This window comes from Coregonus clupeaformis, unplaced genomic scaffold (genome assembly GCF_020615455.1).
Source record: "Coregonus clupeaformis isolate EN_2021a unplaced genomic scaffold, ASM2061545v1 scaf2724, whole genome shotgun sequence".
Lineage (NCBI taxonomy): Eukaryota > Metazoa > Chordata > Actinopteri > Salmoniformes > Salmonidae > Coregonus > Coregonus clupeaformis.
This window is the reverse complement of record NW_025536178.1, coordinates 1-25,839: the sequence shown is the minus strand read 5'-3', so window position 1 is coordinate 25,839 and position 25,839 is coordinate 1. Positions and strand designations below refer to the sequence as shown.

The 25,839-nt window shown below is 46.6% G+C and overlaps 1 long non-coding RNA gene and 1 pseudogene across 1 annotated transcript; both read right to left on the bottom strand.

Moving 5' to 3' along the window:
• Positions 1-14,172: 14,172 nt before the first annotated feature.
• Positions 14,173-15,720, bottom strand: LOC123489053. Its single transcript, XR_006660399.1, has 3 exons — positions 15,666-15,720; positions 14,470-14,642; positions 14,173-14,254 (listed from the first exon to the last, which is right to left on the bottom strand). It is a non-coding gene; the product is annotated as an uncharacterized LOC123489053 (long non-coding RNA).
• A 16-nt stretch (positions 15,721-15,736) lies between these two features.
• LOC123489052 lies at positions 15,737-22,570 on the bottom strand (annotated as a pseudogene).
• Positions 22,571-25,839: the final 3,269 nt, after the last annotated feature.

The following is a 25,839-nucleotide window of genomic DNA, read 5'->3' as shown; positions in this document are numbered from 1 at the left end:
GCTTCAATGCCATACAACAATCCTTCAGTAGCCTTCAACTGCTCTTAAACACTAGTAAAACTAAATGCATGCTTTTCAATCGAACGCTGCTAGCACCCGCCCACCCAACTAGAATCACCACTCTCGTCGGGTCTGACCTAGAGTATGTGGACAACTACAAATATCTAGGTGTCTGGTTAGACTGTAAACTCAACTTCCAGACTCACATAAAGAATCTCCAATCCAAAGTTAAATCTAGAATCGGCTTCCTATTTCGCAACAAAGCCTCCTTCACTCATGCTGCCAAACATGCCCTCGTAAAACTGACTATCCTACCGATCCTTGACTTCGGCGATGTCATTTACAAAATAGCCTCCAACACTCTACTCAGCAAACTGGATGTAGTCTATCACAGTGCCATCCGTTTTGTCTCCAAAGCCCCATACACTACCCACCACTGTGACCTGTACGCTCTTGTTGGCTGGTCCTCACTACATGTTCGTCGTCAAACCCACTGGCTCCAGGCCATCTATAAATCACTGCTAGGCAAATCCCCGCCTTATCTTAGCTCATTGGTCACCATAGCAGCACCCACCCGTAGTCTGCGCTCCAGCAGGTATATCTCACTGGTCATTCCCAAAGCCAACACCTCCTTTGGCCGCCATTCCTTCCAGTTCTCTGCTGCCAATGACTGGAACGAATTGCAAAAATCTCTGAAGCTGGAGACTCTTATCTCCCTCAATAACTTTAAGCATCAGTTGTCAGAGCACCTTACCGATCACTGCACCTGTACACAGCCCATCTGAAATTAGCCCACCCAACTACCTCATCCCTATATTGTTATTTATTTTGCTCTTTTGCACCCCAGTATCTCTATTTGCACATAATCTCTTGCACATCTAGCATTCCAGTGTTAATACTATTGTAATTATTCTGCACTATAGCCTATTTATTGCCTTACCTCCATAACTTGCTACATTTGCACACACTGTATATATATTTTCTGTTGTATTTCTGACTTTATGTTTTTTTACCCCATATGTAACTCTGTGTTGTTTTTATTGCACTACTTTGCTTTATCTTGGCCAGGTCGCAGTTGTAAATGAGAACCTGTTCTCAACTGGCTTACCTGGTTAAATAAAGGTGAAATAAATAAAAATAAAATAAAAATAAAAGCCTACACGAAATACAGCCCTTATTTTATGTGTTTCTAAAATCGCCTATGGGAAAAATTAATGGTGGAAAAACGATTGGAACCATTTCCCTGTTTGACCGCTAGGTTTTATGGGTATTATCACACCTCCACTGTAACACTCTATAGAGGGGTTGGTTGTTTAGCAACAAAACTGGCATGCAACTATGGGGCAAAATAGACAGGGTTTGACTTAGACAACATGTAAACTATATTTAGTCTCTAAATGTTTAATGCAAACATAAATACATTTGAACAATGAACTCGTCTCAAATACATTGTTACAGTTGTTGTTGGTTAGCTAGGTAGCGAATTTTAGTCATTGCATAGACATGATATCAGTCAAAACACCTCAAAACAAGACATGGTATCAATAACACCATACAACGAGCTGAAACATGCCATAGAGCTACGATTCCCCACATGGCAGCTTGTTGTTAGCTGAGGTACAGAATCATAACAAGATACACGACTTCCGGCCATCGATGCGCGAGCATCATTTTCGTGACGTCAGCCAACCCTTCTATGGCTCCTGGTCAAAAGTAGTACACTAGCCTACATAGGGAATAGGGTGCCATTTTGGACGAATTTATGAAGGTGCTGTCATAACCTTTGACCCCCATTTGACCCTACTGTACCTTTAGCCAACTCTCATGACTCCCCGGCCATATACTTTCTAGTTTGATATTACAGCATGAATAGCACATTATTTCATTTGTTAAACAATATTTAATCCACAGTAATTAATATAATTGAAGATTTAAAAATAAATAACATGTCTACCTTGAACTCTTTATTCTCCATCTCCTTGCAAAATCAGCACATTTCCTTGCCAAAATGAACGCGCATCCAGAGCGAAAACAAACGCAATCCTCCAGCACTAGGGAGGATTAGACTGAACTGCTCCAGCGGTTTTTGATCAGTTTCAACATTTATCAGTGATGACGTAACAATGACCTGTACAGATTTGACGCACTTTCGATCTCGTGCTGATGCAACACTCTGTGTTGTTGAAAGCTCATGTATGGAAATCCTGCGAGTTGTAAACAAATGTAGGCTATTGTTGCCCTTAAAACTGTAATGTTGAGGACGCCATGAAAAATAAAATACATAACCCACACCGTTAGGCCAAGGTACATGCAATATTCATCACTTTGCCAATAGACTTCTTGTTCCTTGTTGTATGTAGCCTTTCTTTTGGGATTAGCACCACTGTCACCTAGAAATTGATACTGCGGTTGTCACATAAAACAGATAACCCATAGTTCATTATTAAATAACATAACTCATTTCTTTATTTTATTACTCATAAAATATACAGCAATCTTCAGATACTGAAAGAATTCATGGGAGTTTCGAATTCAGTCACTATTTCATATGTACATGCTAGTTTCATCCTTTTAAAGAAAAAAAAAGGACACGAAAAAACCTGTGAACCTCCTGATCCTGATTTGACGAACATAGCATATGTATTGTACATATTTCCAGTTAAAATTATTTTCAAAAAGAGACAAAAACGGGGGTTTGAACAAGCAATCACATAAAAGGATTGAGTGGTTTCATTTTTTTGAAGAAGTTAAGCAAGCAAAACCTGTCAAAATACATTGATTATAAGACCAAGACAAATAATATATATATTTTTTTTTCAACAGAAGAAAATCTAAATGCTGCTGTCCTACCATTGGTTTACAGTGTTTCTCCTCTCCAAGGGAGGCATGTTTTCCCCCTCGTATGCCTCGGAATAGTATCAGTGCTTTTCACAAACGTTGTAGTACTTAGTGTGCATCATTGTTTTCGCTCATACAGCTGCCCCTACTCTCCTAACCTCCCCTCAGTAACTAAAGAAGGCACAAAATGATGACATAAATATCACAAGCACAAGGGAGGTTGGTAGCCATACAGGCACTGGAAGGGAGACATCCCAGTGGCAGATGTAGGGAGAGTATTGTGGGCATACTCAACCCAAGGCAACTGAGAGACCCAGGAGGTGGGGTTGGAAGAGGCCAGACAGCGTAGCGTGGATTCCATCTTCTGGTTGGCTCTCTCCGCCTGACCATTAGATTGGGGGTGAAAACCAGATGTGAGACTGACTGTAGCTCCAATGGCCAAACAGAAGGACTTCCAGACAGCAGAGGTAAACTGAGGGCCACGGTCGGAAACGATATCACTGGGCAACCCGTGGACCCTGAAAACCTCCCCTAACCAGGATCTCGGACGTCTCCGAGGCAGAGGGGAAGCTTGGCAATAGGCACAAAGTGGGCGAACTTGCTGAATCTGTCCACGATAGTCAGAACGACCGTGTTCCCCTCAGAAGCGGGCAACCCAGTGACAAAGTCCAGGGCCAGATGCGACCATGGTCGCCGGGGAATAGGAAGGGGGTGAAGTAGTCCAGAGCTGGGCCGATTGGTACTCTTATTCTGCGCACACACTGGACAGGCAGCAACATAACCCCGAGTATCCTCGGCCATGGCAGGCCACCAAAAAAAACGTCTGCGAAGAAACGCCATTGTCCGAGCCACGCCAGGGTGACAAGCCATCTTGCTGGCGTGGGACCATTTGAGGACAGCAGGGCCGAACCGACTCAGGCACAAACAACCGACCGGGTGGACCGTTGCCGGGACCGGGCTGAGTCCGAAGGGCCGCCAGCACCTCCTCCTCAATCTTCCAAATAACTGCTCCCACGACGCAGTTCCGGGGAGAAATTGTCTCGGTCTTGGACCCACTCTCCTCCGTCTTGGAGAACATCCGGGACAAGGCGTCCGCCTTGCCGTTCTTAGATCCAGGTCGGAACGTCAGGGAAAACTTGAATCGTCCGAAAAACAACGCCACCTGGCCTGACGGGAGTTGAGACGTTTAGCCGATTGCACGTAAGCAAGATTCTTGTGGTCAGTCCAGACAATAAACGGTTGCTCCGCCCCTCCAACCAGTGGCGCCACTCCTCCAAGGCAAGTTTCACCGCGGAAGCTCCCGGTTACCCACATCGTAATTCCTCTCCGCAGGCGAAAGGCGACGAGAGTAGTAGGCGCAGGGATGGAGTTTACTGTCCGTGGAGCATCGCTGCGACAGGATGGCGCCAACTCCCACATCAGACGCGCGTCCACTTCAACGACGAACTGACGGGCCGTGTCCGGTTGAGAGAGAATCGGTGCGTTGGTAGAATCGCCTCTTCAAATCCAGAAACGCTCGATCCGCCTCCGGATTCCACTTGAAGGTCCTGATACTGGAAGTCAAGGCAGTTAACGGAGCGGCCACACGGCTGTAATCCCGGATGAATCTGCGGTAGAAATTGGCAAAACCCCAAAAATCTCTGGAGCTGCAATCTCGTACCGGGCTGGGCCCATTCCAGAACCGCTCTAACCTTCTCCTGGTCCATCCTAATCTCTCCCCTGGAGATGATGTACCCGAGAAAGGATGTCGTGTGGGCGTGAAACTCGCACTTCTCGGCCTTCACGAACAGGCGATTCTCCAACAATCGCTGCAGAACCTGCGGACATGCTGGACGTGGTCGGAAGGTTCCTTCGAGAAGATCAGAATGTCATCCAGGTAAACAAACACAAAGAGACCGATCATATCTCTCAGGACGTCGTTCACCATACTCTGGAATACCGCTGGAGCATTGGTCAGTCCAAACGGCATCACCTGATACTCGAGTGACCCATCGGTGTATTGAAACCCGTCAACCACTCGTCCCCCCTCTCTGATCCGGACCATGTGATACGCATTGCGTAGGTCTACGCTTGGTGAACACCGTAGCACCCTGTAAGGAGTCGAAGGCAGAACTCATCAAGGGCAGGGGATACTTGTTCTTGACCGTGATGTCATTCAACCCCCGATAATCAATACACGGTCGAAGAGAGCCATCCTTCTTACCCACAAAGAAGAATCCTGCCCCCAGGGGTGATGACGAGGGACCAACGAGACCAGCAGCTAGGGACTCCTTGATGTAGGTCTCCAAAGCCTCACGTTCAGGTCGGGAGATACTGTATAACCTTCCCTTGGGGTAGACAGCTCCAGGGAACAGGTTGATGGCACAATCATATGGTCGGTGGGGAGGGAGTGACAGAGCCTTCTGCTTACTGAAAACTTCCCCCAAATCGTGATATGTCTCGGGAACCAGGGACAAATCTGGGGGTTTAGCCTCAATCACCTGACTGGGAACCGAATGGGGGCAGGCAGTCTTGAGACAGTTAGCATGACAATCAAGGCTCCAACTCGTTACCTTGCCCGTCACCCAATCGAACGTGGGATTGTGTTCCTTCAGCCAGGGGTATCCAAGGACCAGAGGAACCTGGGAAGACGGCAGAATGAAGAATGAAATCATCTCAGAATGATTCCCCGACAACCGCATCTTAACCGGTTCAGTCCTCATCGTGATACGTGCCAGACTACTGCCGTCCAGAGTGGTAGCTTCAATGGCTTCCGGCAATTGCTCCTTGGAAAGCCCCAGCTGTTCCACCAACTCGGCATCTAGAAAAGCTTCCATCGGCACCTGAATCGATAAAAGCGTTAATCGCTAAGCTCTGATTCCTGTTCATAAGGGTAGCCGGGAAACGGGGTCTGACAGAGGTATTGAGAGGTCGAAACTGGCTCGCTAAAAGTCCTCCCAACTTTAGCGAGCCGCGCAGTTTGACGACCCGACTGGAACCTGAGAAGCTGATCGGTTGGACGGAGCCCATTGCTTCTCCCTCCTTCGCTCTCGGACTCGATTATCCACCCGAATAGACAAGGCTACCAAGCTGTCCAGGTCACTAGACTCCGGGATAGGAGATCAACTCATCCTTGAGCTGCTCCGACAGACCCTGGTAAAAGGCCGCTTGCAGAGCCTCCTCATTCCACCCACTCTCCACAGCCAACGTCTTGAACTCGATCACGAAGTCGGCCACGCTGCAGTTCCTTGGCGAAGCGAAAACAGGCGCCTAGCTGCGTCCCTCCCTCGGACGGAATGGTCGAAGAGCTTCCTCATCTCGGCCGTGAACCCCTGGTATGAAGCCATGCAGGGATCCTGTCGTTCCCAAACGGCTGAAGCCCACTCCAGCGCTCGACCACGCAGCAACTCAATCACAAAGGCTATCCTAGCCTTGTCTGTGGCATAAGAGTAGGGCTGTAGATCGAACACTAATCCACACTGCATAAGGAAGGAACGGCATCTTCCCAGCTCCCCCTCATATTTCTCCGGTGTCGGAACCTTGGGCTCACGGAAGGACACAGCTTCAGAAGCGGCAGGCGAGATGGGTGAAACCGGTAGTGGATCTTCCACCGGACACTTGCGTTGGTTTCTGGACCTCCGTCAGACCGTAGAAAGGTTCCGAACTGACAACGCGATCTCCTGTAGTACCGTGCTATGATGGCCCAACATCTTCTCCTGCTGGGTAATGGCATGGCGAACAGAGTCCAGGTCCGCTGGGTTCATTACTGGCCGGATCGTTCTGTCACGAGTTGCTAAGCCAGAACCCAGAAGCAGACCAGGACAAGGTAAGTTGAAACGAAGGTGAGTGTTTATTTACAAGTTCAAGAGTGATGCTGAATAATCCAGGGAACAGAGCGGGCGGCGTTGATTAGTTGTTGGGGGTGCAGTGGTTGATCCCATCCTGGGTCGGCAGCCGCCGACCACCAGGCAGAGGTTGGATGAAGGTTCCGGACGGGTGACTGCAGATGGAACAAAACGGGGTAAGTAAGCAACAAACCAACAAGGTGCAAAAACAACAAAACTAACGCTAGGCTCTAAGACTGATACTCTGGTAAACCTACTGTTCATGGCTAACGATCCGGCAGGGAATGGATGTTAGGCCAGAGCCTAAGAAGGGTGATGATCAGGACCAGGTGTGCAGATTGCTGATGGGATGCAGGTGCGGAAATCAAGAGAGCTCCCCGGAGCGTTCCAGAACCCTCGGGAAACTGGAGATCACGAACATAACAACTAGTCCACAGACAGGACCCGACTCAGACTGCCGGGATCGTTACACTTTAAAAACCAGAGTCAAACATGTCAGACCAAAATTTCAACCAGAGAGAGCCAACTGTTCAGATGAACGTCATCTTCATGTGGGGATGCTCACCTTACTGCAGGCCAGATGAAGAGCAGTGTTCTTGACTGCATCCTGCAGGGTGAGCTCTGCTTTGGCACTGCTCACCAACAGCTCTGACACAGACAGAGAAACATAAAGAAACTCAATTAGGAAATTAAGCGACTTATTAAAATGTAAAACAGTGTTACGAACCCCGTGGCTCTAAACATCTAGGGTGGATGGACATGAGACCCGTAACATAAATTCATGTAAATTATAAGTGTGGCAGGGAACAGTGAGAACAAAAATGACACAACAACCATGAACTACCGTCAAACCTAAAGTGTTTATTTCTGAACACACGGTATGGGTTTGGGAAAAAGGGCTGAGCAGGACCCAAGAAATGAAACAATAGTGTAAAACCCCCTAAACTGATCTTGCCTGCCTCAAGAACCGCTAGGCTACTGCTACCATACAAAAATACAGTGGGTGGTCCGCTCAGGTCTAACTGGTGTTTATAGACAGATTTCTTCCTACGGGTAATGTACGCCCAAGGGCAACTAGCTTGAACTCCCCCTTTTCCCAGAAACACACAAAGCTACTAAACAGGGTAATCAGCAATTATATAAGTACACACCACACAGGATACAACAGTATCCACACTCAGGTAAAGAAATAGATTCTAATAAAGTACCAATAGGGTAACCAACAACGTAGTGAGTACACAACACACAGGACACCACCGTGTCCATACTCACATATGGAAAAAGTCTCTCTCTCTCAACAAACACAAGACTGGTTTTTATACAATGGGCTGTGTGATTGAACAAACGAGTAACAGGTGGTGCTATTCACAGGAATGTTCACTGATTGGTCCAATCAGCAGACACCTCAACGACCACCAATCAGGAACATACAGGACACCTGTGATTAGGGCAGAAGGAGAGAAACACACAAAAACACAGGATACCTGTATCCGTAAGCACTCCACCCTTAAAAGAGCAAACCAAAATGGTTTGCGACACACGCTACTATCACAACACCCAAAATTCAATAATCATCCTGCCAGGATAACAAAAAAAAACCTAGATCATCAAACACGAGACAAAGCATCTGCCATCACATTATCTAACCCCTTTTTGTGGCGGATCTCCAAATTATAATTTTGCACGACAAGTGCCCAACGCATAAGGCGTTGGTTCTGGTTAACATCCGGTGGAGAAAAACTAAGGGGTCATGGTCAGTATACACTACCACTGGTAATGCACTGGAACCAACATAAACTTCAAAGTACTGCAGAGCTAACAACAAAGCTAGAGCTTCTTGTTCAATGGTGGAATAGTTTGTCTGACATTTGCTAAATTTCCGTGAAAAATAACAGACAGGATGGTCCACTCCACTCTGGTCTTGCTGCAGTAGAACAGCACCAGCACCTCTGGCACTTGCATCTACCTCCAGTTTAAACGGCCGCTCAAAATCTGGCGCAGCAAGAACAGGAGTACTACACAAGAGTGCTTTAGCAGTGTTGAAAGCAGTACAACAATCTTCAGACCATACAAATTTTCTCGCCGGACTGAGCAAATCCGTTAATGGAGCAACTACCGCAGAGAAATTTTTACAGAAACTACGGTAGTAGCCAACCATCCCTAAAAACGGCGTAGCTCTCTTCTGGTGGTAGGTGCGGGAAATGCGTTTATAGCTGAGACCTTGGCATCTAGAGGGCGCACCTGACCATGGCCGACCTGTTTACCAAGATAAGTAACAGTGGCCTTCCCAAACTCGCACTTTGCTAAGTTCAGGGTTAGAGAAGCGGTTGCTAGACGTTCACACACTACCCTTAGAGTGTTAACATGATCAGACCACTCAGTTGAATAAATTACCAGATCATCAAGGTAAGCACTACAATTAGGAACTCCAGCCAATACTGTGTTAACCAGGCGTTGGAAAGTGGCTGGTGCGTTCCGCATCCCAAATGCCATGACAGCATATTGTAGGAAGTGATCTGGGGTCACAAATGCAGAGATGTCGGAGGCACGTGGGGTTAACGGCACCTGCCAGTAACCTTTTAGAAGATCTAATTTGGTCACATAAGTAGCAGCACCAACAGTATCAATACAGTCATCCAGTCTGGGTAACGGGAACGAGTCGGGCACTGTGACCGCATTGACTTTCCGATAGTCCGTACATAATCTGGATGTCCCATCAGGTTTAGGAACCAGAATGCACGGAGAACTCCAAGGACTTGAACTTGGCATAGCCAGGTTATTCTCCAGCAAATAACCGACCTCACCCCTCATTATCTTTCTCTTAGCGACGTTGACACGATACGGATGTTGCTTGATAGGTGCAGCGTTTCCAACATTAATGTCATGTTCTAACACATTTGTACATGTAGGAACATCATTAAAAAGACATGGAAAGCTGTGTAATAGTCTCACAATATCATCTGACTGTCTGTCCGTTAAATGAATCAGGCTTGACGGGAGAGACAGCAGCATCTCTGAATTAGGCAATCTAGCACACTGCTGCTGAGTATAGCGCAACTCCAAACCATCTCCGTCCACATCATTAACATGACCTCCCACTACAGCCGTAGCAGCAACAGAGACAGCCAACTCGGCCAGTTTCTCTGGACTGTCTACCTGAGTGACGGGTCTGGTGTGGTATGTCTTCAACATGTTAACGTGGCACACACGAGATTGGCGTTTTCTATCAGGAGTCTGTATCACATAGTCAGTTTCAGTTAGTTTCTTTTCAATGACATAAGGACCAGAGAAACGTGCTGACAATGACGCTCCTGGCACAGGCAACAACACAAGAACTTCGGTCACCTGGCTGCAGTGAACGAGAAACAGCCTGTGTGTCATAGTGTCGTTTCATCCGTTTCTGTGAGGAAGACAGCGCTTCCTTTGCTAGAGCACAGGCAGCATGTAGGCGCTCACTGAAAGCGACTAACGTAGTCCAACACATTTTCTTTCACACAACTCTTGTGACAAAAACTGATCCTTAAGGACTTTCATAGGTCCTCTCATGGTGTGTCCAAACACCAGTTCAGCTGGGCTGAACCCTAGGGATTCCTGTACTGTCTCACGGACAGCAAACAACACTAGAGGAACTCCCTCATCCCAATCTTTTCTCAGATTCCATGCAATATTTACGGAGCATAGACTTCAGTGTCTGATGCCAACGTTCAAGCGCACCCTGAGACTCTGGGTGATATGCGCTTGACACACGGTGTGTAACTGACAAGGATTTTAACACTTGTTTGAAAAGTGTAGAAAGGAAATTCGTACCCTGATCAGTTTGTATCACCTTAGGTAATCCAAAAGTTGAGAAGAATTTGATCAACGCTTTTACTCACCACTGGAGCAGTAATCCTTCGCAGAGGAATGGCCTCTGGGTACCTGGTGACCACACACATAATTGTCAACATAAACTGGTTACCAGATTTTGTTTTTGGTAATGGTCCAACACAATCAACCATCACATGTTCGAATGGTTCACCTATGGCCGGTATGGGACACAGAGGCGCGGGGAAATAACCTGGTTCGGTTTCCCAACTACTTGACAGGTGTGGCAAGTCCGACAGAACTGAGCCACATCTTGCTTTAAGCCAGGCCAAAAGAAATGTCGCAAAACTCGATCATACGTCTTGGTGACTCCCAGATGTCCGGACCACTGGTGATCATGAGCGAGGGATAAAACATTTTGTCGAAAGGCTGTAGGAATCACTATTTGGTAAACAGCATTCCAATCTCCGCCAGCGTCAACATGGGATGTCCATTTACGCATGAGGAGATTACCATCAATGAAGTATGCCATGTTTTCCTTCTTTAGCTCGTCCTCTGAGACAACACTAGAAAAACATTTAGCCAGGCTACTGTCAACCTGTTGGTTAGCGATCAGCTGCTCACGAGTAACTGGTAACTGTATTGCCTCAGCAACAAGTTCCACATCCTTCTTCCTTTCTCTGGACTGTTGGTCAGACTGCACCAGCTTACCAGAGGTAGCACCCGAACTATCCTCTGGGTCACACTCTCTGAATAGAATCGTGTCTGACAAATCTATCACTTCACCCACTTGTCGTGCTTGAGCACGTGTGACAGCACAAGCGGGGAACACATCTGGATAACCCTGTGCCAGCTCCTCGGAGAGAGACTGGTCACTTTTATCCAATACCTCCAATATGGGTATTACCTTTCCTCCGGCAATATCGTTGCCCATTATAAATGTCACACCTTTTACTGGCAACATAGGACGTACGCCAACTCTGAACAATCCACTGACTAACTCAGAGTGTACGTTCACAAAGTGCAATGGCACTGGGACGAAACCCATTTCAATTCCTTGTACTAACACACTGGAACCACAATATGTATTACTGGACAAGGGCAACACATCAGCGAGTATGAACGACTGCGCCGCACCAGTATCTCTGAGGATTCTAACTGGGCGCTGAGACGCTTCGTCATCTGATATAGAAACAAACCCCTCAAAAATGAACGGTTCATAACTGTGATCTGGGACAGGGCCTTTCAAACCACATTCACTATGAGGCCTCTGTCTTGATTCCCGGCCTTACAACCGTCACGAATCAGCCCAACACCCGTTGGCGGCCTGGCGTGCCGAGGCATCCCCGGTTTGCGTTTTAGCAGAAAGCAATCATTAACCATATGTCCCACCTTATGACAATAGAAACAGTGACGCACATCTTTTGGGCGTGCTGGATGTACTGCTGGTCGACTAGGACTAAAAGTTAGCAACTCCGTAGCCCTGCTCTCCGTACGAGCCGAAAACACGCTCTTATGCGTCAACACAAACTCGTCTGCCAAAACAGACGCTTCCGACAGTGAGGATACTTTCTGTTCGTTCAGATAAACTACAATGCGTTCCGGTAAGCAATTTTTTAAACTCTTCTAACAAGATTAACTCCCGTAGAGAGTTAAAATCAGTTACTTTACTAGCACTGTGCCATTTGTCAAACAGATTTCCTTTGTCTCTAGCAAACTCCACATAAGTCTGAGTAGGAGACTTTTTATGAGACCTAAATCTCTGTCGATATGCCTCAGGAACAAGCTCATAGGCACGAAGAACAGTAGCTTTGACCACTTCATAATTCAAACTGTCTTCAAGAGGTAGCGCTCCAGAACCTCTTGGGCTTTACCTGTTAGTTTACACTGAAGTAATAGGCACCATACCGCTTCGGGCCATTTCAATGCTACCGCTATACGTTCAAACACACTGAAATAGGAATCAACCTCTGACTCCCTGAACACAGGTACCAAGGTGATCTGCCTACTAATATCAAACGTAGCAGCCCACACAGCTGGTGAGGATGGCTCACTAGCAGGCATAGTATGAGCAGCGACTAACCTCGCTGTTTCTGCCTCCAGTTCCATTTTACGCACCTCCAGTTCCATCTTACGCGTCTCCAGTTCTTGATCAAGCCTACGCGTCTCCAGTTCTTGATCAAGCCTACGCGTCTCCAGTTCTACCTCTAGCTTACGCGTCTCCTGTTCTGCCTCTAGCTTCACGCGTCTCCTGTTCTGCCTCTAGCTTACGCATCTCCAGCTTGTCTTGCCTGATTTGTGCCCGCTCTTCCGCCTCCATTTGGAGCCGTGTCGACGGACATCGATCCTGGCATCACTGTCAGTCAGTGGGGAGAGTGGGTCATAACGGGCAATGTGGCTGGAGCCTTAGCCTCGTCCTCAGACACTGATGGGCTTACAGGAACAGCAACCACATCCCCTACAGGAGCAGCAGACTCAGGCGGCGGTAACTCAAGCACTCGCTCGATTTAACAATATCGCTAGCACTACTTCCCTAACTTCTGCTTTCACTAAACCCCTCGGTATGGGTACAGAAAAGTGGTCAGCCAAAGCCTGTAGATCCACTCTACGGCAATTATCAAAAACCTCCCACGTAGGGTTTTCCAAAAATGCCTCCAACTCAAAAGTAGCCATCCTACTAGCAACACGAGCCGTCGACTACTGAACACACAAAAAAAACAAGTAGTTACAGCTGCCAAGCTCAACACTGAACCAGACACTGACTAATTTACATGAGTAGCATGGGATAGATAGGATCCCCGGATGAGCCCCCACTTTATGTTACGTAACCCCGTGGCTCTAAACATCTAGGGTGGATGGACATGAGACCCGTAACATAAATTCATGTAAATTATAAGTGTGGCAGGGAACAGTGAGAACAAAAATGACACAACAACCATGAACTACCATCAAACCTAAAGTGTTTATTTCTGAACACACGGTATGGGTTTGGGAAAAGGGCTGAGCAGGACCCAAGAAATGAAACAATAGTGTAAAACCCCTAAACTGATCTTGCCTGCCTCAAGAACCGCTAGGCTACTGCTACCATACAAAAATACAGTGGGTGGTCCGCTCCAGGTCTAACTGGTGTTTATAGACAGATTTCTTCCTACGGGTAATGTACGCCCAAGGGCAACTAGCTTGAACTCCCCTTTTCCCAGAAACACACAAAGCTACTAAACAGGGTAATCAGCAATTATATAAGTACACACCACAGGATACAACAGTATCCACACTCAGGTAAAGAAATAGATTCTAATAAAGTACCAATAGGGTAACCAACAACGTAGTGAGTACACAACACACAGGACACCACCGTGTCCATACTCACATATGGAAAAAGTCTCTCTCTCTCAACAAACACAAGACTGGTTTTTATACAATGGGCTGTGTGATTGAACAAACGAGTAACAGGTGGTGCTATTCACAGGAATGTTCACTGATTGGTCCAATCAGCAGACACCTCAACGACCACCAATCAGGAACATACAGGACACCTGTGATTAGGGCAGAAGGAGAGAAACAGGATACCTGTATCCGTAACAACAGACATGTTGAACTTAAGCCGGCTGGGCGAGGCAAAGCGGAGGAGAGGGGGCTGCGTACCGACAGCGTTGGTTTGTCCGTTCTCAGCAGCCATCATGAGGGAGGTCTTCCGGAGGCATCGGGGAGTTGACCTGGGCGTTGTGGCCTAGCAGCAGCTGAAGACACTCCACGTGGTCCGTGAAAGCCGCCGCATGCAGGGGGTCCTGGAGAGAGAGGAAACTTATTTCACCGATATCATGTAGGACTGTTGTAAACAAGTTTGTTCAATTAACCCCTGTTTATACCATAGAAATATAAAATCACTAATAGATGTATTAAAAAGTAATCTACAATCTCTCATCCAACCCCAGAGGTCATTTTATTCCCAAGACAACATTATTCTCCAGAAGAAAAGGACTTTGTCATGTGCTGTAGTTACCGGTTCTTGGTGTCAGTGGCGTTGACAATGGCCGGCCCCAGAGTGTCAATCAGCATCTCTGCAGCCCCCTCGTTGTCATTGATCACAGCTCAGTGGAGGGGGCTGAACGGAGTTGCCCTCGGTCTTGTGGAAAACCTCCTGTTCCAGCAGCACCTCTACACACGTGTCATGGCCTAGTGGAAGATTGATTCATACCGGAAAAGATGACGTCGCTGCAGACCACAACAATACTCTCAGAGAAAGCTACACATCTGACAATGGTGAAGTCACAAAATATGTTTTAGCTACAACATATGCTATGTCAATCCCTGACAAAGTCCTGTTTCAGTGTAAGGTCCTCCACTGAGAGTCATAACCCCTAATTCTGTTGTAGTCTTGTTCATTCCCCACATGGCTCCGTCCACACCAATCGAATGCTTTTCAAGCCACAAGAGGGAGTGAATGAGTGTACACTTCATGGAGGAGAGAACAGAGCTACAGTCCAGTTAGTCAGTACGTACCGTTGTATGTAGGGGTGTAACGATCCATCTACTACATCGATGTATCGATTTATATTCCTATGATCCAACTACATCGATCTGTGCTCGGCGAGTTGGCCTTTTGGACAACATATATCACTCTAACATCGTTTTTAAAATGTAATAAATCGATTGTATCGATACTAGGAAATAACCCATTGGATTTAAGCACGTCAGACTTTATATGGATGTTTTTTCTTAGCACTTTTAATGATAAAGGCTTTAAACATTACTCGATTCAGTCTGCCTATCCGTGACGTCATCGCCCCACGCCAGCAGCAGCGCAAAGGCGCAAAGACAACAAAACATAGCATGGCGGACGACAGAGGAGAAGCCGACGAGCGAGAAATTATCAAGCCACCATTGCGGTCCTTACAAGGAACAGGAATCTAGGAAACTTCACCTGCACTGTCCAGTATCCAGGTATTTATTTCAGTCACACTGGTTGAATTTTTGGCTAAAAGGTTACTGAATCGATTTCAAGTCACTGAATCGTTTCGGATCGGATCGTTCTAAATGAACCAATATCGTCCTGAATCGTATCGACAACCACGAATCGTGATACAAATCGAATCGTTACACCCCTAGTTGTATGGCCTGCCTAATTCAGGGACATGTTTACGGTGCTGAAGAGAGAAAATCAGAAAAGATCTAGTGTTCCGTTAGTCCAGTACGTACCGTTGTAGCAGGCCCAGTGTAGTGGCGTGTAGCCCTGGTTGTCTGTGATGACGGGAGGGTCTCCACTGACTGGGCGGCGTGTAGGAGCCCCCCAGCACCCCGATGTGTCTGGATGCCGCCGCCAGGTGGACAGGGTCCGCCCCTTACAGTCCCGAACCAGGAAGCTGGCGCTGTGCTGCAGCAGGGCCTCCACACACTCCTCATGACCCGTCAACGCCTGGGAGGAAGGGCGGGGAGACAAGAATGGATTTGAATAACTAATAATCAATGATATAATAATGAATCATCAATTATTACAAATGATGTCTGGAGGCAGGTCCCCCTACAGGGATGAATACACCACTACCCATGGACAACTACTTTTCTGAAGATAATATGTATATTTGAGCCTCCCCGTCTCTTTCTGTGTGTGAGCGTATACAGCCAGCTCTCCTCCTCACCCCTCTGTGTAGCGCTGTTCTGCCCCACTTGTCTTTGGCTTCTACGCTGGCTCCCTTGTTGAGCAGTGAGTACACACAGTCTGTGTGTCCGCTCAGCACCGACAGCATCAGAGGGGTTCTGATACACAAGACAACAAGGTCATATTACAAACTGGTAATAACCAGGCTGAGTCCCAAATGGCAACCTATTCCCTATATGGTACACTACTTTTGACCCGAGCCCATAGGGTTCTGGTTTAAAGTAGTGCACCAAGTAGGAGCATAGGGTGCCATTTGGGACGTAGACCTAGTGTCAAAATCTCTTTATTTCAGGAATTGTATCCAAAACCCAATTGACTTACTGTCCATTCCCGTCTTGAACGTCCACTGCACTCTGGAGGTCAGCATTTCCAATCAGCAAACGCAAACACTCCGAATGACCGTTGGTAGCTAGAGGAGGATAAACAGAGAGGATATAAGAATGTGAGATGATTGACCGTTGGTAGCTAGAGGAGGCTAAACAGAGAGGATATAAGAATGTGAGATGATTGACCGTTGGTAGCTAGAGGAGGCTAAACAGAGAGGATATGAGCTGATTGCTGGACGACTATTACCTTCACATGAACAGACAGATTTCTAGAACAGTGGTATTGGTAGATGACATCCTCATGATGTTAACACAGCAGATAATAAAACATTTTGGGGCTGAGGCCCTCGAAGCCTGTCACCTGCTAGCTGTGTACCTGGCTCTGGATAGAAGTCCCCCTGTGCACTGATCTAGGATCAGCTTACCCTCCCCAGATCCTCAGCAATAATGACAAAAAATGACCTTAGATCAGTGTGTAGTGGGCATTTTCACACTATGCTATATAATATCCCTAGAGTGGACATTGGCGTCCTAGCAACATGACCAAACAAATGTCCATCTTGGTAAGGAAAACTTTTGAATTACAGAATCTCTAGGTCTTACGTGATATCCTATGCGTACCTGCAGCGTGGATGGGGGTCCTCTTCAGGGTGAAGTCTTTAACCAGGATGGAGGCTCCCTGGTTGATGAGGACGTCAACACACTCCACATGGCCTTTAAAGGCATTCAGGTCCAGAGGGGTGCGCCCCTGGCTGTTCCTCACGTCTAGATCCAGCAGAGACTGAACCAGGACCTCCATAGCATGGTGGTGGCCGTGGTACGCCTGAATGGAAACAAACACACAGTCTGAAGCAAAGTCCAGTGGTATGCCTGAACAGATATACACTCCTAATATAATCAATGTCCTATAGTAGACCAGTGGTATGCCTGAACAGATATACACTCCTAATATAATCAATGTCCTATAGTAGACCAGTGGTATGCCTGAACAGATATACACTCCTAATATAATCAATGTCCTATAGTAGACCAGTGGTATGCCAGAACAGATATACACTCCTAATATAATCAATGTCCTATAGTAGACCAGTGGTATGCCAGAACAGATATACACTCCTAATATAATCAATGTCCTATAGTAGACCAGTGGTATGCCTGAACAGATATACACTCCTAATATAATCAATGTCCTATAGTAGACCAGTGGTATGCCAGAACAGATATACACTCCTAATATAATCAATGTCCTATAGTAGACCAGTGGTATGCCAGAACAGATATACACTCCTAATATAATCAATGTCCTATAGTAGACCAGTGGTATGCCAGAACAGATATACACTCCTAATATAATCAATGTCCTATAGTAGACCAGTGGTATGCCAGAACAGATATACACTCCTAATATAATCAATGTCCTATAGTAGACCAGTGGTATGCCAGAACAGATATACACTCCTAATATAATCAATGTCCTATAGTAGACCAGTGGTATGCCAGAACAGATATACACTCCTAATATAATCAATGTCCTATAGTAGACCAGTGAGTGCGCCTGAACAGAAATACACTCCTAATATAATCAATGTCCTATAGTAGACCAGTGGTGCGCCTGAACAGATATACACTCCTAATATAATCAATGTCCTATAGTAGACCAGTGGTATGCCAGAACAGATATACACTCCTAATATAATCAATGTCCTATAGTAGACCAGTGGTATGCCAGAACAGATATACACTCCTAATATAATCAATGTCCTATAGTAGACCAGTGGTGCGCCTGAACAGAAATACACTCCTAATATAATCAATGTCCTATAGTAGACCAGTGGTATGCCTGAACAGATATACACTCTTAATATAATCAATGTCCTATAGTAGACCAGTGGTATGCCTGAACAGAAACAGTCCTAGACCTCTAAAGTAGACCAGTGTCTCTCAAATCGGGTGCCCATTTTTTTCTCCCGCCCAGCATCAACATCGAAGGTCCCTGCCAAGCGTGAGATTTAGAAACAAACACACTACTACTCCTCTGTTGGAGGTTGATTAACTCAAATGGCAAAATAAGGAAATCATCCTCATCATCACCGTGTCAAAATATGCATGTATTTTACACTAATCAGGAACAGATAGGAACATGGTGTGTGAGTGTCTGGACAATCAACTTTTCGTGGAAAAACAACACCATGCCTGCATCCCAGATAGCACCCTATTTCCCATGTAGTGCAGTACTTTTGATCTGGGCCCATAAGGTTCTGGTCAAAAGTAGTGCACTAAATAGGGAATAGGGTGCCATTTGTCATGTGGCGAGACCCCTACAGGAGCAGGTAGGCTTTACTCACAGCTAAGTGTAGGGGGGCTGATGGGAGCTCTGACATCAGAGTCGTTCAGGATGTCTGTCCCTGAGGTTTCCATTAGCTGGGGAAAGACAAGGACGGGCCAGTTTAGACTTGTAACATATTTACTTTGAAGGTTAGTCTAGTAGCATGTTTCATGTTGTAAATCTCAGTGACCAGCCCCTGCAGACATACTGGGGTGTTGCATTCGTATCTTAAACAAGCTAGTGTGAGGAAAAGTAACCAACTGGTACTTACCACATCTAAAGGTGTTTCACTTGCAATCTGGAAAAAGAACATCAAGAGTGACGATGCGGCCACGACAAACATGCAACCACACCTTAAAACCTACTGAATATCAACGTCTGTCCCAAATGGCACCCTATTCCCTATATAGTGCATTACTTTTGACCAGAGCCCTATGGGCCCTACATCCATTTGGGACGCAGACAAAATGGTCTGTGAATGCAGGGCGTCTAGTCCCCTGTGGTTCTGACTCACCAGCTCCAGACAGAGGCGGTGTCCGTACGCAGACGCGTAATGGACTGCGTTGTAGCCCTGATTGTCCCTGATCCCCTGGGTTAGCGTCGTTTCGCAGCAAATATTCCAGACACCTAGAGGTCAGAGGTCAAGAGTTCACTAATCATTATACCAACATCAAGACAGACAGATAAGCAAGCAGAGACACTTTCCCAAAGGAGACGTGGCCAAGCTTTCACACTGCAGATTTAACACTAGTATGTATTCAAACACGGCCAACAACATACTCTAGACTACAGTGAAATGTGAAAGGTCATGGCACCACAACATACTCTCCAGACTACAGTGAAATGTGAAAGGTCATGGCACCACAACATACTCTCCAGACTACAGTGAAATGTGAAAGGTCATGGCACCACAACATACTCTCCAGACTACAGTGAAATGTGAAAGGTCATGGCACCACAACATACTCTCCAGACTACAGTGAAATGTGAAAGGTCATGGCACCACAACATACTCTCCAGACTACAGTGAAATGTGAAAGGTCATGGCACCACAACATACTCTCCAGACTACAGTGAAATGTGAAAGGTCATGGCACCACAACATACTCTCCAGACTACAGTGAAATGTGAAAGGTCATGGCACCACAACATACTCTCCAGACTACAGTGAAATGTGAAAGGTCATGGCACCACAACACACACAACAGTAAGAGAGGTGTGAGACGTACTTTCCGTCTGTGTCGGAGGCAGCAGCGTAGTGGAGCGGGGTGCAACCCCTTTTATCCAGATCGTTCACACTGGCCCCAGACCCAAACAGACACTGGTAGTTACAATTGGCTGCCGCATAATGCAGAGGACTCCTAGAAGAACGCACAGAAACCATTCAACATCAACAACAGAAACAACTTATTGGAGCTGTAAAACATTTACATTTTACGTCATTTAGCAGACACTCTTATCCAGTGCGACTTACAGGAGCAATTAGGGTTAAGTGCCTTGCTGCAGTGCACATAGACACATTTTTCACCTAGTCAGCTAGGGGATTTGAACCAGCAACCTTTCGGTTACTGACCCAACGCTCTTAACCGCTAGGCTACCTGCCGCCCAATATTTCCCATAATAATTCCTATATGCCCCTATACTATATTCCCCATTATCATAAAGATCACATATGAAAGTTATTTGATGCCACAGACAGACCTTCCGAAGCTGTCCTTTCTGTTGAAGTCTGCCCCTGTGTTGAGCAGCAGATTCAGACAGTCCAGGTTCCTGGTAACAAGATATCAAGTTCAGAAAGGCCCTCGTACATCTGAGCTATCAGGTGAATGGTAACAAGATATCAAGTTCAGAAAGGCTCTCGTACATCTGAGCTATCAGGTGGATGGTAACAAGATATCAAGTTCAGAAAGGCTCTCGTACATCTGAGCTATCAGGTGGATGGTAACAAGATATCAAGTTCAGAAAGGCCCTTTCACATCTGAGCTATCAGGTGGATGGTAACAATGAGAACCTTAAAGAAAAGAGAAACCCGTACACTGCTCTTGCTAGTATCACTGTTTTTATAATGCTAATAAAAGCAATAATAAAAAGTGATACTAGCAAGAGCAGTTCTGCAGGTTTCTCTTCTCTTTCAAGAAGATATAAAGACAATTTAGACCAGAGCGCAAGTCAATACCACCATGGCATGGAACCACATTATACAGAAATTATACTGCACTAATGATCTATACGATTTTTTTATACTGCTAAACAATGTGAAATGTAAGAGTGTGAATATGTGTTTGTTCTTTCTGGTGGCTTTCCAGTTCATGAACTAAATATTCCTTGGTGTAAAGCCTGAACCAGTCCACTCACCCAACAGCTGCTGCAGCATGTAAACAGGTCCTTCCAAAGTCGTCAGGGGTGTCTATATCAAAGCCTGATGAGAGGAGCTTCCGACAGCAGTCAGAGAACCCACTGAGAGCAGACAGGTGGAGCGGAACATCCCATGGACGCCTCGCCTGCAACACATTTTTACATTTTAGACTTTAAGCAGACACTCTTATCCAGAGCGACTTACAGTTGATTCAGCTAAGATTGGAAACAGCACCACATCACAGTCCTCATTAAACCCCACAGCAGATCAACACATCAGCATGCTGCAATGCCCTGTCTATCAAACCCCCACACACCACAATGTGTTGAGCATAGTCTCAAGCGGGAATTCGGTCAATGACAGAATTGCAGATGCATGTTGCATTTTGCTGGAAACTGTGTGTGTTCTCACTTGGCTGTGTCAGCTCCGTTCGTGATGAGTGTATTGATGAGTAACTCATGGCCCGTAGCGAGCAGAGATGTGCAGAGGTGTGTTTCCATTCTTTTCTTCACAGTCGATCTCAGCACCTACAGAACACACACACACACACACACACAGACACACACAGACACACACAGACACACACACACTACACACACACAGACACACACACACGTCAACCACTTGACCCTAGAGGCCTCATGAAGCTTCATGTTCAACCACATTGCAAGTAACATTGCTCTGTGCCAGTGAATCATGGTTTGAAGACAAAAGACAATGCTGAAGAGCCTACTGGTTCATATATATTCAGTTGAGAGCATTCACAGCGACTCACCATTCTGGATGATGGCTTGAGATCTGGAGAAGCGTCCGTGGATGGCCGTCATGTGGAGGGGGGTCTTTCCATCTTTACTCTGCAGATAGAAAGACAAAGATGGTTCACACGGCAGTCTGTGCTGCTGACCACAGGCAAAATCAAACACGTATTGGAGGAGCGCATGGCATTTAGTTTGCATTGTTAGGCCTATTCCATTGGTATTTGAATGTAGACCAGGGCCAAATACTAAGCCATGTGCTGCGTCAGTGTGTGCGTCCCAAATGGCACCCTATTTATAAGTACACTACTTTTTGAACCAAAGTAGTGTACTTATAAAGGGAACAGGGTGCCATTTGGGACACAGGCAGTGTCATCACGGCTCCTTGCTCTATGGGCCCCTGGTCAAAAGTAGTGCACTACATAGGGAATAGGGTGTTATTTAGTTCAGACACAGTGTTGGTCATCCGGTCTCCTCACCTTGATGTTGACGAGGGCCCCGTTGCCCACCAGCAGCTCCAGGCAGAGCGCCCCATGGCGCGAGGCGGCCGTGAAGTGGAGTGGGGCGAAACCCTTCTCGTACACCTGGTTCACGTTGGCGCCACACTCGATCAGCTCATTCACCACCACATCATGCCCGTTGTAGCATGCCACGTGGAGGGGGTGTTACCGTACCCATTGGGCTAATTTATCTGGAGGGGAGCAAGGGAGGGAAAAGAGTGGAGAGAGAGAGAGAGAGGGGGGGAGAGAACAAAACAATACATTCCTGATCAGGTCACTTGGTTCTGAAAACCCCCTGGTCCAACCTCTCTCTCTTCATTACTTGGTTCTGAAAAACCCCCTGGTCCAACCTCTCTCTCTTCATTACTTGGTTATGAAAACCCCCTGGTCCAACCTCTCTCTCTTCATTACTTGGTTATGAAAACCCCCTGGTCCAACCTCTCTCTCTTCATTACTTGGTTATGAAACCCCCTGGTCCAACCTCTCTCTCTTCATTACTTGGTTCTGAAAACCCCCTGGTCCAACCTCTCTCTCTTCATTACTTGGTTCTGAAAAACCCCTGGTCCAACCTCTCTCTCTTCGTTACTTGGTTATGAAAACCCCCTGGTCCAACCTCTCTCTCTTCATTACTTGGTTCTGAAAAAACCCCTGGTCCAACCTCTCTCTCTTCATTGCTTGGTTATGAAAACCCCCTGGTCCAACCTCTCTCTCTTCATTACTTGGTTCCTGAAAACCCCCTGGTCCAACCTCTCTCTCTTCATTACTTGGTTCTGAAAACCCCCTGGTCCAACCTCTCTCTCTTCATTACTTGGTTATGAAAACCCCTGGTCCAACCTCTCTCTTCATTACTTGGTTCTGAAAACCCCCTGGTCCAACCTCTCTCTCTTCATTACTTGGTTATGAAACCCCCTGGTCCAACCTCTCTCTCTTCATTACTTGGTTATGAAAACCCCCTGGTCCAACCTCTCTCTTTCATTACTTGGTTATGAAAACCCCCTGGTCCAACCTCTCTCTCTTCATTACTTGGTTCTGAAAAACCCCCTGGTCCAACCTCTCTCTCTTCATTACTTGGTTATGAAAACCCCCTGGTCCAACCTCTCTCTCTTCATTACTTGGTTCTGAAAACCCCTGGTCCAACCTCTCTCTCTTCATTACTTGGTTATGAAAACCCCCTGGTCCAACCTCTCTCTCTTCATTACTTGGTTCTGAAAACCCCCTGGTCCAACCTCTCTCTCTTCATTACTTGGTTATGAAACCCCCTGGTCCAACCTCTCTCTCTTCATTACTTGGTTCTGAAACCCCCCTGGTCCAACCTCTCTCTCTTCATTACTTGGGTTATGAAAACCCCCTGGTCCAACCTCTCTCTCTCTCATCACTTGGTTATGAAAACCCCTTAGTCCAACCTCTCTCTCTCATTACTAAGCTAGCTAGCTAACTCACCTCCCTGGATTAGCTGGTGAGTTGCTAATAGCAACGGTTGCAACTAAAAACAATATCCTTTTAGCCAGCTACATTCGTTCGCAGCGACGCCGTTTTTCAAACAAAGTCAACACAAGTAGCCATTGCTAGCCAGCCAACACTACCAGCAGGCTGTGGTAGCTAAATACAATATCTTTGTGCTAGCTACCCAACGTTTAATCGTTGCTGCGTTATGAAAGGTAAGCTTCTTCTTATATGGTGTTGAGTTAAGCTTAAACCATGTATTTAGATTGTAGGTAGGTATTGTAGTTTGGTATTATAGGTAGCTTACTCAGGTAGTTATTGAAGGTTATTGTAGGTAATTATTGTAGGTAAGGACTGTATTCGGCGGACTCCGGCGAAGCACGAGGCTAGCCTACCCACTACTTGGACCAACAAAAGCTAGCTAGCTAGCTAGCGGGTAGCTACTGGTAACTCTTTGCAACTATGGTTAATTGTTTCCAATGTTATTTCATGGTTAAGAGTACCTGTGATTGAGCCAGCTAGCTGCTACCATTCAGCTGTTTTTCTAACCTCATCCGAGGCATTAACGTTAGGTGGTTGGTAGCTGCTGTACTTAATTATAGCTACTGATAACAGTCTGCCGTAGTTTTACAACAATTCTAATTTCTAAAGTGGAAGTTGGGAGAGTTTTACTCGGGTGGTTCAGTGAAACAATTATAGTTTCTGAGGTGGAAGTTGGGAGAGTTTTTTTAGAGGCCTGCTCTCTCCTTTCCCTGATGTTTAGTTCATTTCATCCCGATCTCCTCTGCATTATTGTAGCCATCTGCCGCAGCCTGTCAACTATGCCTCTGCCTATCCCTGTTCTCTCCTCTCCGCACAGGCTACACAAACGCCCCACACCGCGTGGCTGCTGCCTCTCTAACCCTGGTGGTCCCTGCACGCACCACACCTCAGGCAGCCTCTGGAACTGCCGTTCTGCCGCCAACAAGGCTGACTTCATCCCAGCCTATGCCACCCTCCAGTCCCTCGACTTCCTGGCACTGACGGAAACATGGATTACCACTGAAAACACTGCTACTCCTACTGCCCTCTCCTCGTCTGACCATGTGTTCTCGCATACCGAGAGCATCTGGTCAGAGGGGGTGTCGGCACAGGAATCCTCATCTCTCCCAAGTGGTCATTCTCAATTTTTCCCCCTAACCCATCTGTCTATCTCCTCATTTTGAATTCCACGCTGTCACAGTCACTAGCCCATTTAACTTAATACTCCTTGTCATCTATCGCCCTCCAGGATCCCTTGAGGTTCATCAATCCCTTATTAAGTTCCTTACCTTGAGGATGCTCACCCTTCCACAGTTTTGGGGGGATTTCAACCTCCCTCCCTCTACATTTGACTCATTTCTCTCTGCCTCCCTTCTTTCCACTCCTCTCCTCTTTTGACCTCACCCTCTCACCCCCCCCCCACTCACAAGGCGGCAATCCGCTCGGCTTCATCTTTACTAGATGTTTTGCTCTTCTACTAATCTCACTCCAACTCCCCTCCATGTCTCCACCCTACTTTTATCCTTTTCTCTCTCGCTCTCCTCCAACACTTTCCCCTCTGCCCCTACCATATACCCCCTCCTAACTTCCCCTCTCTCTCTCCCACTCTTTCTCCTCTCTCCATCCTATCATCTCTTCCCTCTGCTCAATCCTTCTCCCTCCAATCTCCTGATTCTGCCTCCCTCAACCCTCCTCTCACTCCCTTTACTGCATCCTTTACTCCCTGTGTCCCCTATCCATCCCGCGCTCGTCCCCAGCTCTGTGGCTTGATACTCATTGCAGGCTCACAGACCAAGCTCCCGGGCAGTATGAAATAAAAAACTAACTCCCTCCCCTGGCATCTTTTCCCTCCCTCCTCTCTACATTTTCTTCATCTATTTCTGCTACTAACACTTACTCTCCCACTCTAAATTCCACATCTGCCTCTAACCCAGAACTCTTTTGCCACATTCTCCTCACTGCTGAATTCCCCCCCCTCTCTGTGGAT